The sequence below is a fragment of the Calidris pugnax genome, unplaced genomic scaffold (genome assembly GCF_001431845.1).
Source record: "Calidris pugnax isolate Ruff unplaced genomic scaffold, ASM143184v1 scaffold42, whole genome shotgun sequence".
In the NCBI taxonomy this organism is placed as follows: Eukaryota; Metazoa; Chordata; class Aves; order Charadriiformes; family Scolopacidae; genus Calidris; species Calidris pugnax.
Genome location: NW_015090920.1, coordinates 10,283,993 through 10,304,217, shown reverse-complemented (window position 1 = coordinate 10,304,217; position 20,225 = coordinate 10,283,993).

Below are 20,225 nucleotides of genomic sequence, written 5' to 3'. Positions count from 1 at the left end.
CGGGTACAGAGAAGGGCAACGAAGCTGGTGAGGGGTCTGGAACACAAGTCTTACGAGGAGAGGCTGAGGGAACTGGGGTTATTCAGCCTGGAGAAGAGGAGGCTGAGGGGAGACCTTATCGCTCTGTACAAGTACCTGAAAGGAGGCTGTAGAGAGACGGGGGTTGGTCTCTTCTTTCAAGTTACAGATGATAGGACAAGGGGTAATGGCTTCAAGTTGCGCCAGGGGAAGTTCAGGTTGGATATTAGGAAACATTTCTTTACTGAAAGGGTTATCCAGCATTGGAATGGGCTGCCCAGGGAGGTGGTGGAGTCACCATCCCTGGAGGTATTTAAGAAACGTGTAGACATGGTTCTTCAGGGCATGCTCTAGTGCCCAAGATTACTGGTTTGTGGTGGGGTGTTGTGTGGGTGGGTGATGGTTTTTTGGTTTGGAGGTTGTTGTTGTGTGTTTAGGTGGTGGGAGCTGGTGTGTGGGGGTTTTTTGTTTGTTTTTTTTTTTTTGTGTGGTTTTTTTTTGTTTGTTTGTTTGGTGGTTTTTTTTTTGGTGGTTGGACTCGATGATCTCTGAGGTCCCTTCCAACCACTACAATTCTGTGATTCTGTGATTCTGTGATTTCTTACTGCTGTTTATCAATAAGGATCTCAGAGAGAATGCTGTTTCTTAATGAGCTCAAGAAGCAGGCAAGTTTTGGTCTCCTGTTCATTTTAACAGTCTCAGTATTTACATTTTTAGCATGCTTAAGCATACATATACATGCACACATACATCTGGTCTCTTAACATCTTAGGGTTTTCTGATGGCCTGCCTTTTTGCTTTCATGAGGTTATCTGATAACACACAGTATTGGCCTTGGCCTCAGAGAAACGGGGGAGTCTTTTGGTTAAATGTCTACTTGTAAACCTGAGGTTTGGATGTGGTTCCAGCCTGTGTTACACAAATTGGTGTAACACTGAGCAAGCCACTGCAGTTGGCAGCAATTAGGTTTGCTGAGGTACCTGTAAGCAAACATCGGTTTATTCTCCATGTTTATGATTGGCTTTTATGCTGAATATAAACTCTGAGTACAGAAGTAATGTTGACTTTAGATTCATTTAAAAAAAAAAAAAAGGCTAACCACTTTTTTTTTATTTTAGAAAATTAGTATTATTAAGAAGATACCAGTGTATTTCTATTAATTAAAAACAATACTTTGTAGCACTACGGTCAGACAACTATTAGTTCTAGGAAAAGAATAAAAAAAGAAACAACTCTAGGGGTCTGGGCAGTGCATTTATTTCACAGTCTAGGCTCCCAGCGTGTTCCATTTCCACAAGAGAAAACCCTTCAATTATAAGATCCTTAATTTACCCAGGAAATTTCAGAAGGAAAATGATTAATTACTTTAAGCAATCAGTTTTACAGATAATCACAGTTCTTTATTTAAACTGAAAAAGCAAAAGGGGATCTTATGAATAAAACATAAAGGGGAAAAAAAGCTTTTAGTGTAATAAATATGAAGTCAGCATTGAAATATTCCTTCAAATAGACAAAGCTTGTTAAAATTATACCTCTGTTCTTACTAACTATTAATTATGGAATTATTTTGTGTTAATACAGTTGGAATGTGGGCTTTAGCACACTGTAAGCAAAGTTTCTGTTGAAACAGTGTTTTGCTACACATTCTTGAATATTTTTATTCAGTGCAGTTGACCCTAGCAACCAGAAACGCATTGCACGTGGAAATGCTGAAACGCAGCAGTACTGAAACGCAGAAAGGGGTCCCTGTGGTTATGCACACGTGACATGTATTCAGTGACCTGTTGGGTTTTTGTACTGTCCAAAATGGTAGTGGGAAAGATTTAATCTTCCTGGGAGAACCATGACCTTAAAGCGAGAGGTGTGAGTTGCATCCACTGAAGCACCTAGTGTTTTCTGTAGCTCTCAAACCAGCGCCTTTTTCAGAGTTTGCATGGTAGAGCAGCTTACGCATGCAGGCAGAAGAATGTTATCTGGCTACTGCTCAGGTCAAACAAGACCTTTGTGTTAGGAGCATGACCGTAATTTTAGTGTGAAAACCCAAGGCACTTACGGTGTTGGATGGCAAATAGGCATCCTGCTTCAGAAGTGCTGTTTAGTACTTAAGTACCTGAATCCTGCTGCAGGCCTTTGGCACTGAATTCAGGTAGCCTGAAGAACATTTGAGTGAAGTATTCTAGACACTGGAAGAAAATAGAGAAAAAACTTTCTCCTGTTCTGACCATCAAAATGTCATGCCATCCACTGTTTTGTCTGATGTAGCTGAGCAATTCATCTGGTACAGGGTGTATTTTGTAGTGTTATTACTAGTGGACCAGGAGTCTGTGTGGCCAGACAGAACAAACCAATGTGGTCCTCAGCACTGAAATTTATACTGTTCTTGCTGGAACAGAGTATAAGAAACATCAGCTCGTGTCCGAGAGGTCGACACGTGTTAACATTGAGCGATGCACAGAAAAAAAACTAGTTTCAACTCTACGTAGAGGTGCTCCACGGGGGGTAATTTGAAGAGATGTGCTAGGTTAGGGGAAATAGCGTTCATAACTACCCAACATGTTTATGCGTCTTGGACTGAACACACAGGGCTCTTGTTTTTGTCAATAACAGAAAGAAAAGTGGCTATTTGCAGTGGTAGATGGCGTTGCCATTCTGCTGCAGTGGTGTCCTGCTTGTAAAGCATTCTGAATGTCTTGTTAAAGCAGTTAGGTTTCAGCTGAGAGGCATTTAACTTGTGGCGTGGGCATTTGTCATCCTCCAGCTCTGATGGACAGATAATGTTTTTGCCGTTATTTAAAATTTTCATCTACAGTGTGATTGTGTCAGTTGATAGGATTTCTTTCTGGAACTGTGGACTCTCAGGATTTTTTCTTTTAGTAAGAATTGATTATTCTTCTGGTTTTTCCTAGAAGGAGATATTCATATTTAAAACATTTCTTACTAGAATAGATAGCTCCTCTAAGGAATGCTTTTTCGTTTTCTGTTTTGGTATTGACATAGCCCCTGAGGGTAACACATCTATTTGGAACTAAGGCTTGAGTGGGTTTGTAGGCCCAATTTAAAGGTCAGATTTGAGTGATGGGGTATGACAATGAAGAGACTGGCAAAAAAATTTGTCTGAAAGCTGTTAAACATTTTGCAATGGTGATTGCTGCAGTCTCTAAAAGAAAAAGAAAACTACCTGCATTACTTAAAAGAAAAAAGAAAAAAGACCCCACACCTGTATTCCATGAATTATGGAATTATGCAGAATTTTACATCTATCCATTAATCTTTACATTCTGGGAACATATGTTAATAGAGAGCATGCTGTTGATTTCTCAACTGCTTGCATAGCCACCATACCCAGCAATCCTCTTTTTTTTTTCCCCAAGTCCCTGCCTCACAGAATACGTTTGGTCATTCAGTGCTCCCTCTACTTTCAAGTCTAGTTTGAGAAACCCTGTATGCATGCTGGGGAAGAAAGAAGTGCTTGGTGAGCTTTGAAGTGCTTTCCTCTTGCTCTGAAGGGAAAGGAGAGTATTACTTTGCAAGGAAGTGGTCTTCAAATGCATTTTTGATGGGACCTCTTTTAGTCCTTGCCCTGCTTGTCCCTCAGTTTTCCTGTGAGCTTGAGTCAAATCATCATTTCATTTTCATGCCAGCATGAGTCCCATTCTGTCACAGAGCTACAGAAGAGCTGAGGTTGGAAGTATGCAAGGTTCCTGCCAGTTGTCTGAAGAAAACCTCATCTGCCTGTTCTTCCTGATGAGGCAATCTGTACCAGACATGCACACAAATATCTCCCATGTATCCTGTCTTCCCATGTTCTCCACGGATGTGGTATGGTAACCTGGCTCTTGGCTCACCTAAGCCTGGTTTATGTTAGCTTCAGCCAGCTGAGATCTGCTGATACTTCCATGTTCCATCTAGGATACATGCCGTGTGTCCCTGCTCTTGTTCCACTGCCTTAAGCATCACTGCATCTAGACCAAGGGTTTTGCAAGTACCAGTTCTGCCTCAAGTGATGCTTGCAAAGGAATGGGTCTGTGTATTACAACATACATATTTAATTCACAGTAAAAGCTGATGAATGTGATGTTTTTGAAATGAGAAGTATGAAGCTTAATGCTTCTGTGTGATCTCTCTTTGCTGAGCTCTTGTTTTAATTTTTGTTACTGGTGCTCTAAAACTTTGCTTTATATTTCATTTAAAAAACCCACAGGAGTGAGTCCTAATGATTTGATCTCGATTTTTGTCACTCGGGCCTGGGTGATGCTGCTAAAACCAAAATTAGATGCTAGACAGCATAGACTTTAAATTTCTGTTTTGTCTTCTCCTAACATGTACTATTTGTTGATGGAGGAAAGATAAGAGATGAAAGATCTGAAGGCTTGTGTACTAACATTTTAATTTAAAGAGCCTGCATATTGAGCATAGTCTGAAACTACACTCGGAGACACAGGTTTGTATGTTTTATGCATTAACACACCATCTGTTTTTCATGGAAGGAAAGGGTACAGGAGGCTTTTCTGTAGCAATCAGCTTTTTAAACAAAACAAAACATGCTTTATATTGGCATAGTCCTTTGAGGTAGGATGCAGGATTAATTGCATAAAGCATCTTAGACAATTATTGCTTCAGAACTTTTAGAAGCCTTGGAACCTTATTTGGTGCAAACCACGAAGAAAAATTACTGGAATAAATGGAACTTCATGGAGACCCATTATTAAAGTCAACCATTTTTTTCCTTTGTATTTCTTCCACAGAATAGGGAAGAGGGTTGAGGTTTTTTTACTGCTGAAAAAACTGCCCTAGAACCTTTTGGGGAAAAAAATAATGTAAGGTAAATAACCATAAGCAAAGTGTCATAGAATCATAGAGTAGTTAGAGGTGTAAGGGACCTTAAAGGTCATCTAGTTCCAACCCCTCTGCCATGGGCAGGGGCTTAGTCCACTAGACCAGGTTGCTCAAAGCCCCTTCCACCCTGGCCTTGAACACCTCCAGGGACATGGAGCATTCTCATCTTCTCTGGGCAACTTATTCCAGTGTCTCACCACCCTCACAGTAAAGAATGTCTTCCTGATATCTAATCTAAATCTCCCCTCTTTCAGTTTAAAACCATTACCCCTCATCCTGCCACTCTACTGCCTCATAAAGAGTCCCGCCTCACATCTCCTGTAGCCCCCCTTTCGGTACTGGAAGCGGCTATAAGGGCTCCCTGTAGCCTTCTGTTCTCCAGGCTGAACAACCCCAATTCTCTCCACCTGCCTTCATAGCAAAGGTGCTCCAGCCCTCTGATCATCTTCGTGGCCCTCCTCTTGCTCCAACTGGTTCCTGTCTTTGTTATATTGAGGGCTCCAGAGCTGGACTCAGTACTCCAGGGGGGTCTCACCAGAGCAGAGTAGAGGGGCAGAATCATCTCCTGCGACCATGGCCATGCTTCCTTTGATGCTGTTGGCTTTCTGGGCTGCCAGTGCACACTTCTGGCTCACGTTGAGCTTCTCATCAACCAACAGCCCCAGTTTAGTGTACAAATAACCCTATTTAGTGTACACATCTGTTTCCTTGGAAGTATTCTGCCTGTAAATTGTGAGGTGCTGAACTCCCAAAGGATCTTCTGAAAAGCCATGCCCAGGTGAGGACGTTTTAGGAGTGTATATGACTCTGTGTGCCAGGTTAGAACAGCAGAGGAAGTATAACATTGTTATTTTTGAATACCAGAATTGGGAAGTACCCACTTCCCATGTCAGTTTATGGGGATAGCGCTGTTTATGTGACATTCAATATTTCATTAGCAGCAAAATACCAGTTGTAGCTTATGTATAAGTTTCCTGCAAGTTTTGGTTTCGGTTTATAGTGTGTTGTAGCTTGCATCAGGCAATCATTGTTCTAGTTTCCAAAGGTAATAGGGACAGTAACAGACAGACTGTCATAGTAGCACATTTATCATGTTCTCATGTATGGAGATGGAAAAAAGATTGTAGAAATGAGACATGAGAAGTTTATGTATCAAAAAGGGAATGATCAATAAAGGCTTTTCTTAGGATGTTGTGACAACTGGCTAAGTGTTGTGAAGTGTGGGCAGACAAAGAAGAATGAATTAGAGATTCATTGGTAATTGAAACTGTTGATAAGGAGCTGTCATTTAGGTCCAGAGTGCAGTCTGATAGTAGAGTAACTATTGGTATAGCTCATCACACTCAGTTCATTACCAAACAAAATACTGATCCAGGGAACTGCTAAGAGGACGGACATGTTTGCTCACAGTCAAAAAAAAGAAAAAAAAAAAAAAAAGTAGAAAAGAGTGTTGCTTGAAGATAATAAAGATAACAGTACAGTGTATGTAGCATTAAAAAAAAAAAAAAAAAAGTGCTTTTATCCGCACAGCAGAAACAGGAAAAACTCCAGCATACAATAGAACATGCAGCAACCAAGTTGGGTTTAATATTTTTCCTAGAACTTTTTTTTTTTTTTTTTTTTTTTTTTTTTTTTTTTTTTTTTGCCCAAAAAAAAAAAAAAAAAAAAAAAAAAAAAAGTAGAAAAGAGTGTTGCTTGAAGATAATAAAGATAACAGTACAGTGTATGTAGCATTAAAAAAAAAAAAAAAAAAGTGCTTTTATCCGCACAGCAGAAACAGGAAAAACTCCAGCATACAATAGAACATGCAGCAACCAAGTTGGTTTTTGTCAGTCAAATACAGGGAAAAAAGAGCACTTTAAAATGCTAAATTATATATGAAGATTTTGTAAGAGATTACAGCAGCATGCTGGGCTACAAAATGCCAAGATTAAAATCATGATGCTGTAACCTCAATTTGACTTCTGTGGAGCTATGATAGTTTACACAGTCTGTAGTCTGACATTTTACATGGTGGTCTGAAACCTACCCCAGAATTTCAAAACAGCTTTGTAGGAATGCAGATTTACCACTGTTATCCTCATGTCCTGCACAAAAACATACCTTTCATAGGGCTGTAAACTTAATGCCAACTGAGGATTTGCCACTGCCCGCTCCCACCTCTTTTGTATCACCTCTGCACTATAAATATTTCAAAGCTTAGTGACTGGGAGGATGCAAGAATAGGAATAATTAACGGTGTTATAGGAGAAGAGAAAAGAACATATTTTGAAAGATCAGTTTCTATTAAAAATCAAGAAAATAATACAGTACATTGCTAAGGAAACAAACGTGCAATGAAATAGTCATGATCCTTTGTTAGCAAGAAATTTATCCACAAATTTCAGGATTACAGTCATTAAATAAAGCATATAGCCCTCAGATTCATCAAAACTTTGTGCAGTTCTTTCAGACTGTGAGAACGGTCACTCTGTCCACATAGATTTCTAACAAAAGAATAAATTGTGGTCTAGCTAATAAAAAATCAACTCTTACTTAATGTTTGTTGGCAATCAAATCCATAAGTTCCAGAAAGATTCTGAAGCTTTATGCTACCAAATATGGGGGGTTGGTTTTTATTTTCCATTCTCATGAACAGATTTTTAACCTGGTCATCACTGGGTTAAAACATTATTTATATCAGCATGTGCAATCTAAATACCAAATACCAAAGTACATTTGTATATGTTGCATGTATAGCATGATAGTGTGCATTTAATTTTTTAATTTTTTTTGCTTCCAAGCAACAACTGAGTTAAGATAGAGGCATGATGTTGAAAATGAACTTTGCACAAAGGTGTGATTTTTGTGAAGAACATGATCCTAATCTGTTGAATTTAGTCCTTTGGTCTAGTAAAGTGCCTGTAAGCAGTAATGTATCGGATCAAAACCTAAAGGTTTATTTAAGCACCTCTTTCACATCAGTACCTTTGATGAGATTTGAGATTCATCTGGTGAAATGAACTAGCACGTCCACATGATGCTTTCCAAACACACTGGCAGAAAAGAGCTGGATTAGTCTGTGAAGCACTGCTCCTCTGCCCCCTCACATGTCCATCAGTAGTAGGTCTGCAGTGAAGAGCCTGGAAGGCTTCCTGGCTCCTGGATCTCTGCCCTCGTGCTGTCTGTGTCCTGGCCTCACCTTGGCTGACCACCAGTTCTCCCACTCCTGTAGACAGTAATTCACTGAAAAGGAAAGAGGTCCTGGTGTGACTGAGTGGGAAATTGGCTTCAGGGTGGGCCATGGTGTGCAGCTGCCCTGTTATCTAGGTGGTCGTGGTGGTGGTGGGCATGCAGAGGGACAACCACAGGAAGAGGTGTACCAGAGCAATGTTCCTCTCCCATCCAAACCTGCACATCTGACACTAAAAACCCAGTGATGTGATGGAGCACATTTGGGTTCCTAACAGGTCCCCAAGTGCGGTGAGGTACAGAAACCCAAAATTTCTTGATGATTTTCTCCTTGGCTTTAGCTGAACAGAAGTGATAGCTGCCTTGTTATTTGTTTATATAGGTATTTCTGAATTTTTTAATGTATGTATGTGTTAACTCTGGCAGGGCAGAGCTTAGTCATTGTTAATTCTGTTTAATTTCTGTAAATTATCTGTTGTCATGTGTTGGGTTAGATGGCTGCATATTAGATGGCTGGTCCAATCAACAAGAGTGTGATTATTATTAAACATTAATATGCTGCATAGGTGTTCAGACTACAAAGGTACAAAGAATAGGATGTAATCACATTTCCTTTGTTTAAGTACTAACCATGTTTGTGTCAAGTGGTTGAAATAACTTGCAGTACCATATTGATTGCAATCTCTTAAATGATATTTTTATGGGTGTCTTTTTTTGCCTTAAAATGCATGGCAAGGGATTAAATTAATTACACCATCTTGGATAAAGGCGGGAACCTACAAAGGTACTCTGGTTTTGTGCATCCAAAGGAAACTCATGACAATTTAAAGTAACTATAGCTTTCCTAGAGACCAGGTTGCTGTATTTATTTGATTATTCATTTATTTAGGGTTAAGAACTCAACACCAGTAAGTGCCCCTCCAGTGCTCTGATACCCCATGACAGATACTTGAAACAGAATAAAGGGGAGTGACACAATTAATCACTGTTACATCAACAGCACGAGTTATTTAGGAGTTTTAGTGATTGGCTTCTTAAATTCCTTAATAAAAAAAATATCTGTTTGGACAAAATTTCTGTTACTGGTTATTTGCCTTGTGCACTTTTCTACTGTTTGCACTTAAATTGCTATTTTGAAGCGAAGAAAACAACATTTAAAGCGTGAAAACTATTGCCATTGTTCTCCATTACGCTGTGGATGCTACCCAGCATGTAAAAGTTAGAAAGGGAATAATTATACAATTTATATTGTTTCTGGGTCCAAATTAGCAGGTGCTTTGAGGTAAAACATGGATGAATTTCCCATAACCCGACTGATGTCACAAACAAGATAGCTAAAAAGTGCCTGCGGTTATCTTCAAATGAAGTTATATTAGAATTGTGTCCAATATTCTTTATTACAAGGTGAAGACACTTAGAGCAAATAGAAAGTGATGGGGTTTTTCATTCTCCATAGCCTTTGTTCAAGCTTTGCTTTGCAATGTTATTTATACTTATTTTTTGTTTTATAAAAATTAACTTTTGAGAGTGATATTTTAAACTGCTTATAACCTTTTATTTTCTAGCGGAGTCCACACTTTAAAAATGCAGGGACTGTGTGTGGTGAGGTTTTTTAGCTCTGAGTACGTGGCAGCAGCCAGCTGCATCAAGACTACTGCGATGTTTGTTGCTACCAGCAAATGACCTTGTAACCAGAGCCAGCACGGCCTCACACCACCTCCCCTTGGGCATAGCCCACTCTGTTTTTCCCTATAGTTTTCCCTTGGGTGATGTTATGGGTATTCTCACTTCCCAGTGCAACCATTTGAGAAGGCCAGATCTGATTACATTTACACTCTTTCTCCAGCAGTTGTCTACAGGGAAGAATAATATCCCATAGGTTCCTACTTTCTTGTCAAGTTTCCTGTGGTCAAACTGTGTTGCACATCATTCATGTCAAATAGGCTACATCTATAATTACCTGCTTGATTGTACCTTACAAGTTCTCAAGATCCCGGGGATCCATTCGTATTTGCGTGCCTAGTTTCATTTCCATCATGGGAATGGGACTGTTTATTCTCTTGGAGTCTTTTTTGGTTTTTTCCTAGTTCTATGTAGATGCACATTTTAGAGTACAGATTACCCACCCGCCCTTGTTTTGGATGTGTAATTATTTTTTGCTACTTGGGTGTAGACTACTGTTTATGTGCAAACAGAACTAATCATATTGTTGTCACTGTAGCATTATCAAGTCATATAGTTGGTTTACAAGTAACAGAGATTAGGGAGTTCCTTTGTTGTTTGTCTATAGCTGTTTCTAATTTTAAACTTTATGCTTTTAAAAACTTCACTATACAAACCATGGTTTTTATATGATGAAAAGACATGGATAATTTTTCTGTGTGGGTGTATTCTTTTCCATACCAGATTTATTGGTTCTTCCAAAATATTTTACATTGTCCCTTTCATTTTACTTAGTTACAAAAGTTCAGAACACACTTGGGACAAAGTCTGATGGTTTGGTTTTACACAACTGCTCCAAATGGGTGAATTAGATGCTTATCAAATAAAATACTCAAGTAAACTGAGAAGAAATATATTGAGAATGTCAACATTTTATACCTGAAATTAACAGAGACATTAACTAAAATCAGGTTAGAAGTGAATGTATTATAAATACCGTGGTCTCTATGCAAAATTATTATAAAAAGCACTTAGAAGCATTTAGCCAATGTATATGTCTACATTATTCTAGTAAAAAGCAAAATTTTTCTGTCTTTGTATAAAAACATAGCCATTTTTTGAAATATATCTGATTGGGCAGTATTTATTATACAACTTTTACCAGAATACCATCAACTCTTCTTTGTACAGCTGCCTGCCTCATTCATTCAAATTTGCATTTGTCTAATAGCAATGGGAGATAGTATGTGCTCCTTTTGCAAACTTCTGATAAATCTTTTTAACAATCTAGAAAAGTCAACATCAGTATGTTCGCTGGTTTTTGTAGAGGCTTTTTCTTACAAAATGATAAATAAGAAACTTTACTTGTTTTAAATCATATGCAATCCCATGCCCAATCTGCAATCTCAGTGCTGCATTCTTTCTGTGTATCTTGAGTGTTTGTTTCATGGCTTAATGCATGTGTGAGGTGGGTGAGGAAAGGAGGAAGAAAATCATTGCTTGTATAAAGAAACCTTGGTATGTAGAAAAGAAAATGAGCCATCTTGTCTGGTGGAATTCTATAAGATTCCTGTGTTGAGTTATACAGCACTTAAATAACAGCACTTAGGTAAAAGCATAACATAAATACAAAAATATATAATTTCATTGTTTGATTTACCAATTTTTCCATTTTTCAGAAATAATAATGGTATCAGTGAAATCACATCGGAAATACACTGAAAACTTTAAACATCTTTAAGTACCAATGGGCAAAAGGAAGATGGAGAGGAAAATTCATGAAGGTGAAAATATATATTATAAAAGAATAATCTCATCTTTCCAGGGAAGAAAATGAAGCCCAATATTGGAATGATTTATTTTTTTTATAACAATGTCAATTCTTTTCCTTTGCTCCTGCTTAGCTACAAAGTAAGTGTGCTGAAAATGAAACTAACTCTGACTTGCCCACCTTGTATCATCTAAATACAGGTTGACGTGAAATAGTCAATAGAATCAATTGAATCAATGGTCTGTGCATTTAAAATTCTGTTTAGAAAAACACTGAAGGAAAACTGAGAAATTGTATTATGAAAAGGAAAAGCAGCATTGAAAAATAAGACCAATTTCTACCTGGAGTCTGAAAAGGGTTCATTATGTGTTTCATCTGCTTATTTTGCAGATGTTTATTTATATTTATGTTCACTATGAAGGAAAACTGCTTTTTAATTCCAATTTCTATAGCACTTTCAAGGCAGAGAATTTGTATTAAAATAAGTTGAAGGTCATGCTGAGATGCTGCAGTGATTGGCAGCAGCATAAACCACAAATAGAGGGAAAATACCCATTCCTTCTTCTCTCCTAGCCTGTAATAGTCTTGTAAGCTGTTTTGTCATCTCATCATATTCTGCTGTTCACAAGCATGTTGTGTGAAGCAGCCATACCAAAACGAAAGGAGAAATGTAGGTTGTAAAATGTGTACATAACATTATGGTATTTTTCCTAGCTAATTCATCTAGCAGCAGAAAAACACCCTTGAACTGTCCTGTCAAAAAGGAATAGGACTAAAGAAACATTGGGTCAGAATTCAATGTCATGCAATAGCCTACGTTACAGTACACTACTTAAAAATAATTTTTCCGGTTGTTTTTTTTTTTAATCTGGGTAAAGATTTGAGAACGTCTTCACACTTTCGTGTGGTGACTACATGCTTTCTAAATTTTCATTACTTCACCTGTTCACACGTTCTGTAAAGTTTCTGTTTAATCTTACTCTTTTTCTCACCTCTTTTGATCCATTTTTGTAAAGTTACTTTCTTTTAGATAGGATTTGTTTCGATGCAGAGGAAAATTACTGGTTTTTTTGGACTAAAAATTCTAATTCTTACTATGCTTACTATGTTTTTTCTGTATTTTAGCAGTAAGCCTGTTTGTAGCCTTTCAAAAAACCTGATGTTCTTTAAAAAACTATACATATTTCAGGAGAGTGGAAATGAACAGAAGTCCTTCATATTAATTCCTTTTCCAAGTCTGATCTCCTTGTTAATTTTTGTGTACAGTCTAGCTGAAAATATCTTGCCTTTTTGACTGTAAAACAAAGGAAATTTGCATAGTTGTCTAAAGTGTTTAATAATTCTTGCCTGCCCTGTGAAATTAAGCTGATCTGATTCCAGTTAAGAAGAGATTGAGTGTTTCATTATTCTGAGTGACGGTACACTTGTTCCTTGCAGAGAGACAGGCAGAGTGGTCAAAGAAGGAAGCAAGCTCAAAACTGCACTGCTTACCACTGTTAATGTGACTGTCCTGAGCGAATCATTTCTTTTCTCTTTTATTCACTTCGTTTCCCCTGAGAGTTTTTGTATGTGTATTGTCCAAAACAAAACAAAATACGTGCTAAAGTTGAGTTAATTTAATAAGAAACCTTCCCATTTTCTTTTCAGGTGAAAAACACCCCAAAGATTGAGAAATACTCATGGTTTGTTTTTTCACATATGCTAAAGAAACATTTAATTGTAACAGAAGATCCAAAGACAATGGTAACAAGCATTTTTGTTTCCTGAAGGCTGTGACATAGATGATGTCTCTTATCCATCTGTTAATCTTCTTGTGTGTGGTGTAGCAGCTTATTTGTAACTTAAGGCTGAGTCAAAAAAAGACTTGACTTTATTACTTTATAATAACCTTCCATGAACATAGGATAGTCTTTTTATTATTATCTTTCCTTTTTGAAAATGAGAGGTTTTGTACATTTATGTGATCTTTCATTTAGAGAAAGAGTCTTGTTGTTTCAATGGCTTTTTACATTTACTGGGTCCTAAGAGAATTTAGTCAAAATGAAGCAGTGTGCTTAACGTCTGCAAGATGCATCCTTTAAAATTCATGTTAGTAACTCTAAATTAAAGGCTTCACAGGCATCTGAAGAGGGAAAAAAACAAGTCATGAGCAACAAGCCACAATCTATCAACATATTTTGCATCCCATTCAGGCAGATGTTTGGCCTCAAGACATGTAAAATGGATGGATTTGATTCTCTCTTGATCTCCCTGCGACTTGAACTGGAGAGATGAGAGAAGCTCAGCAGGAAATTAGCTAAATAAAGGAACTAGATAAGCAAAAGCAAAATGCTGAAGAATATTGTAATATGTAAATCTAAGACTAAATATGCATTTTTGCCAATTGTATAAATTCTACTGAAATATGGCCATGGTAGTAGCTTGTCTCTAAAAGGATGTGATAACCCTGTCAGGATATAATAAGATACTTCTATTGATGGATGAGATTTTCTTTCAGATGTTTACAAATCTGAGACCACAGTCTAGTCTTAAACTAGTCTGAAGAAGAACTGAAGTCCTTTCTTCCATGTTGTATTGTACTGTGTGTAGTTGAATCAGACAGCCAGTTTGCAGACCCAGAGGAAAATCTGAAGCATCTTAATTAAATCCCCCAACTCCATTGTTGCAAGGCCTTGAATTTGCACTGTCTACACGAGGCACCCACTGCACCAGGTCAGACAGTGAAGGTGGCTAAGTACCTGGGAACAAGAATACAAAAATCCCACAAGAGATGAGGAGCAAATCAGTTAGGAAAAGCAGGCACAGGCACATGCCTAATTTCTGGCCTCTATGTAGATGTGAGATATGTGCCCCACAGCCAGTCGTTAACAATCTGCACCCATCTGAAAGCAGAAAACGAAGGCTGTGCCCACGCTGCATGCTCTGCAGCGGTGGCTTACTGAGCCTGGCTCAACCTTACTAAAATACAGCCACAGGAAAAAAACACAACCTGTTCATTTGAAGTATAATCGCAAAATGTTTCAATCATTGACTAAAAACATGGGAGATTTGAATTCATTTCTCTCTGCTGGGAGTAAGGACCAAAATTTTTTTCCTCTTTCTTCCAACTTTCAAGTGATCAAATACAAAGGATCAAAATAACAGGTTGTTGGGGTTTTTTTTCCTTAAATATTTATGTTTAACAGCTATTTGTAATTCTAAGTTATCAAAATATTTTTAGTACAACTTTTTGGGTAACTTTTATTTATGTAATAGCAGCAATAGAGAAACCTGGAAGACAAATTAAAAACACTATACAAGGTGAGAAGAGAATTGCCTTTTTTTGGCGCAACAGCCAAGAATGGCACTCAGACCATGAAAGTTGCCAGCAGAGCCCATCTGTTAAGCAACAGAGTAAATCAGATGCTGCAAGTTCCCAGTGATCTCAGGAAAGGAAAACATTGAGAAGAGGCAAATAAAGGCAGGAAGGTCATTTTCACCTCAAAGGTCTGATGGAGCTTTTTCTCTCTGTAACCTTCTCTTAAGTTGGTCCTTTATTGCAAAGCACTGTGGTTGATCAGTCCACTCAACATGGACCCAGTCTTTGTGTCCTTGGGTGTGTCTGGTTGGATTTCAGAAACTCCATGGGCAATATACTCTAGCGTACAAACATGCCACCTTTCGTTGGAGCATGGTTCTTGAAAGATTTCGGTGTCTGGGATCTTCTGAACTCTTCCTGTTCACCTGCACAGATGCTACCTTGGGACTCTGAGGAGCTGGAAACTTCAGGTCTTTAGTTTGTTTATTTGGACAGAATTTAATAAAAGAGTAGAAATTCTGTCTTGAGCAGGGATACATTTGTTCACAGGCACGTTAGAGATCTTTGAAGGCACAAGTCCTGAGGAAACCTTGTTTCCAATGATCCCATTTCTCTTATTAATCCGGGCTCTATCACTTTCAGATCCTGCATTTACAATGAGTGTTTGTGTGAGTGATGGCTAAAGGGTCAAGCTCTTGTTTGGCTTCTCTGTCTCTCTCAGGTATGTTGTCTGCATTATTAAGTTACTTTTGCAAGATAAGAACTCTGTGAAATACTCAAGTTAGGTCATTACTTAATCTAGGTCATTAGTTGAGGGATAAGTGAAAACAGTGATTTAAACTAGTCGATAGTTTCTCAGTTGCAGCCATTCAGTAGGGCATCTTGTACATTCCCCAAATTTGGCCATTGCCTGTCCTGGACAATCTGACTGCAGCTTGGCCTGTGGGACCGTTTTCTACTCACAGGGAAGAAAGAGGGATGTTACACACAGGTATTTCCTATTCTGTCACACCACTTTTCTTCTACAAATGTAGCCATTGCTTGCAGCAGCTGGTGCACATAGGACTTTACTTTAGGTTAGGGCATATGTAGAAAGTGTTGTGCAGGAGAAACGCTACTGTATCCTGCGGTGCTTCACTGTTTCTGGGACTTCTTTTTAACTTTGATGTGACTCGAACCATTTCAGTACGTTTGAAGACAACATCCCATGTTCTTTCTAATGTAAGACTGCACACTGAAGTCTATAATCAGGCAAATGATAGCAGCCTTTTGAGGAGTTTTACAGAGCTTTGCTTGTAAGACTGCCAATTGCTATCTGGTTTTTCAGTCTGACACCACTTATCCCCAACACACACATCCCATGTCAAAAGCACGCAAGGTTTTGCATTGTCAAGAGTTTAGTGTCGGACTTTGTAAGCTTTTCCTGGCATCCACTTTCAGCAAATCAAAAAACAGAAAGAAAAGTCAGCCCAGCTTGATCATGTCACAGAAAAAAACCAAGCAGAAAATTTCAGTGCAGAAAAGAGAGTGAACAGAAACTAATAAATGTGTAATTCCCCCAATGCAATGCGTCTCTGAGCTTCAAGAAATCTTTGAGTTACATTTAGAATTAGATTCCTTATCTTAATACCTACCAAATTTCAAAAGCTATATTACTGCCTTTTGTATGAAAAATACTAGCAAGGAAAAAGTATGATGCATATGTGGTCTCCCCAGTGGAGAAAAAAGTAATAATACAGTAGAGCCCTTTTCTATTGAATTGTCTGACACAGTAAGTGTTTCTAAACCCCTAGATACCTTTATTTAACTTGTTTCTGTCTTCCAACAGAAAAAAAGAAATTCCTATTGCATATTGTGACAATAATTTTACAGATCGTATTATAAAGGAGATATCATGCTATGCATTCATAACCTTCTAATTCTCTATGCAAAAGCATTTGCAAAATTCAAAAATGCATCAAGCAAAACATAAAAGTAAAAATGGGGGGGGTGTATGTATATATGTTATCTATACCACTGGAAAATGCATCTTTAGTTTTCACTGCAAGTGTGTGGATTAATTTTTTTTTCTTCAATTTCATGCCTTTGTCTCTCCATTATAAGCTATGCTTATGTACTTGTCCTGGACCAGGCTCTCAGAAAATTGTGGCCAGAAAAACGTGGTGCAGCTGGAATATGGAAATGTTTGTAAGTTACTTTGGTTTTAATAATCCATAGCTGGGGAAAGCTATTCTGCAGAGAAATTCAGAATGAAACTGTTTTGACCAATTGTCATTTTGTTCAGATCTTGAACCCATGACTCCCTTTTTACAGAAATAACAAAACTGTTGATTCAGTCAGTCAATTAAACTGAATTATTGGAATGAGTTATTTTCTGTGAATACTTCATGAAACCCAACTGTCTAGTTTCAGCCTAACTGAAGGGACCACAGACGTCAAAGCTCAGTTCTGCACATCTCTGGCACATTTATTTTTATCTATGTTGAGAGCCCACAGCACAGAGTAGAGTGTGGTTATCAAATGTCTGGCAGAATACCGACTGTCTTTACCTTTCTTTTGCTTTTTGTATGAAAAGTGGAAGTCTTATTTAGCTCACAAAATGTGTATCGGTCCCACACTGCTTGTCTATCTTGAGCATACTGTCATCAAATACTGAAGTAGTATTGAGGGACCGTCATGATGTCATAATGCCAGTTTTTGTCTTAAGAACATCTTGTTTTGTGAGGCGTTTATCATTCAGTGAATGCACAATATAAACATACAGTACCAAGTATCTTACAATTCAAAATCAGATTGTGCAGAGAGCGTAGAAATTGTTACTAGCCATGCTTGTCATAGTTAACCACTCTAGAAGTTTACAGTTCAGTGCACCCACCATTTATATCTGTGCCTATGAAGTGCAATTTTCAGCTGTTTTTCAGGAATGTGTATACAGTATGCATTTAGAAAATTGCTAATGGAATGAGGTTCAAGCTCGTATGGTTTAACATTGAGCTTATTATTACGGTTGTAAGAAATTTAAAAATTGTCTGAACCTAGATGATCTGGAGCAGCTGCTTGTATCTGTCTGGCAATAATAAAAGTTATAAATTGTGTAAGTTTGTGGGCAAAGTGCTTGAGTAAATGAAAGGTGAAATTAAAAGAGAATTGTTTAGACTGTATCCACTATATTGAAGTGTGTAAGGCTGGATTAGCAGTGTTTGTTACCGGTCTCTGTTCATATTATTTGACATTTTGCTAGAAAATGCTCTTGCAGAGTCTTAAATCACTTAAGTAATCATTTAATGATGAGATATTGAAGGATATTGTAGAAAAAAGATAAATATTTAAAATCTTTTCAGTAAGCAAATGGATTTCTAAATTTTTTATAGAGCTGAAAAAGTTTCTGTTAAACAGTAAACTAATTTTAATTAAAATATACTACAGTAAAACAGGAAAGGCCGTATGCATATAACTGTATTTAAAATAGGAATAAAAATGTATATACTTTAAAAGGAACCTAGAAAAGGCAAATATTCATTCATATAATACATTTAGATGAATAAAAATTAACATCTGTGAAGATTTTTTTTAAGCAGTCTTCCTTTCATGGATAACTGTTGGGCCTGAGCTGAACAATCAGTAAAAACAGGGGGGGAAAAAAGTGAACAGTGCAGCTCTATTGAAAGTGCAACTTCCCTGTCCCTTCTCTAGGTGCGTGTGTTTTGTTCCTCTGACCAATTTCCAACTCTTATATGAGGTGCCAGTGGCTTCTACGGCAGAGACTTCTCCTGGAGTGAAAGGTATAATAGCTCTCAGATCTATCTATCTGGAAAATTCAAATAGAATTTCCTGATCAGCTGTCACTCTGCATCTCTCATTCCCAAACACTGAAAAGTCTTTGAGAAGATGGAGCGCAGTGTCTGTGGTTTCAGGGGAGACACTTTGTGATAGCAAATCGAGGTGGTTAAGTACAGCTGTGTGTAATGCTGTATTGTAAGTAAACTTAGAATTGTCTGAAGTATCCAAAGCATGCATGTAGATGCTTGTACGGTAACAGGCATGACTCAGTGCTATTATGCATGTTTACAAGTTCTTCCTTTTGCTAAGGAAGCTCCAAGGAAAATCCATTTGAATGCTGTTAGTTGTAGGCCGCTGTGTTTTATTAGAAGTGGTTACAAACAGGACCTGTGTGCATTCCCAGTCTCACCCCTCTGAACAGCACCTGTGTCAGTACTGCTCAGTCTCATGAATGTGGACTGAACTGCAGAACTGGTGTGCCCAGTGTGATGTGCCCTGCCTTGACTTGCATTCATGCTTATGAACGTGACACCAATAACAGCAATCCTGTCAGTGTGTCTACCCTTAGTGGCTTCTGAGAAACCTTCAACATCTTAGGGATTTGCTTATTTTCATGGCTGATTTCCATATCTTGTTGGGCTGCAAAAGATTTCTTTCCCCAGAGCAAGACTTATGTAGAGTCTAGTAATTTTTGCATATGTAAGAATGAATCTTGAAGAAAAGCCTGCAAGGCATTGCATATGACTCCTTACCCACAACACCTTTAAACATAAATATCCTTGGAAAAAAAACCTAATCGTTAAAGGCCCAAAATGATTTCTCACTTTGCAATACACCTAGCAAGTATATGTGCCTGTGATTGAGTATCTGTCTGTGGCTTTTATTTTACTATTAAAATTAGAAGCAGGGTACCTTTTGGTAGTAGTTAAGATTTTATAATACATTTAACTTTACGTCAGCACACTTCTGTATTCTGAATCTCAGTCCAAGCAGTTCTACTTGGGGGCATAAAGATGATCAGCTTGTGTCTTCCTAGTGCCTAAGATTGATCAAAGTAAACCATTAATCAAATAGATATGAAAATTAGAAATAATAATATTATTAGATATATATTAGATATAATTAGATAACACGGTCTGCATGCAATAGCAGCTTGATCTCTCAGGAAATTAAAATAATTTAACAAAAAGGCCATATTTAACAGACTGCATGATGGAATTAAGAATTAAAATCTAGCCTATTAATCATGCAAGAAATTACAATTAAATTATATTTGTTAATTTCATAGTGAAGAGTTTTTAAATTAAATCATTAACCACTTGCTGGAATCTTTACCTATGCAATTATAATTCAGTTGTCAGTGAAAACCATTTTTTTAGGGGTTAAAAATTGTTTTCTTTTCAGTTTATTTAATTTCTTATAAAATACTTGCTTTGTTAAAAAAAAAAAAAAAAAAAAGAGGAACAGATCTCAGTCGAGCCTTTTGACTTTGTCCTACTGGCACTCATGCAGGGAGGGAGACAGGCACTTCTTGGAACAGGTTGTCCATCCAAAGCAATTCAAAGGCCTTATTTGCAATTCTCATTTTTAATATTTCAGACTGGATTTTAAAGATGCTTCCTGCAGCTACTATTTTGACTCTTTCAGCCCTTTTATGAGTACTGAGCTCTTTTGAAGCTACTCCCCTCT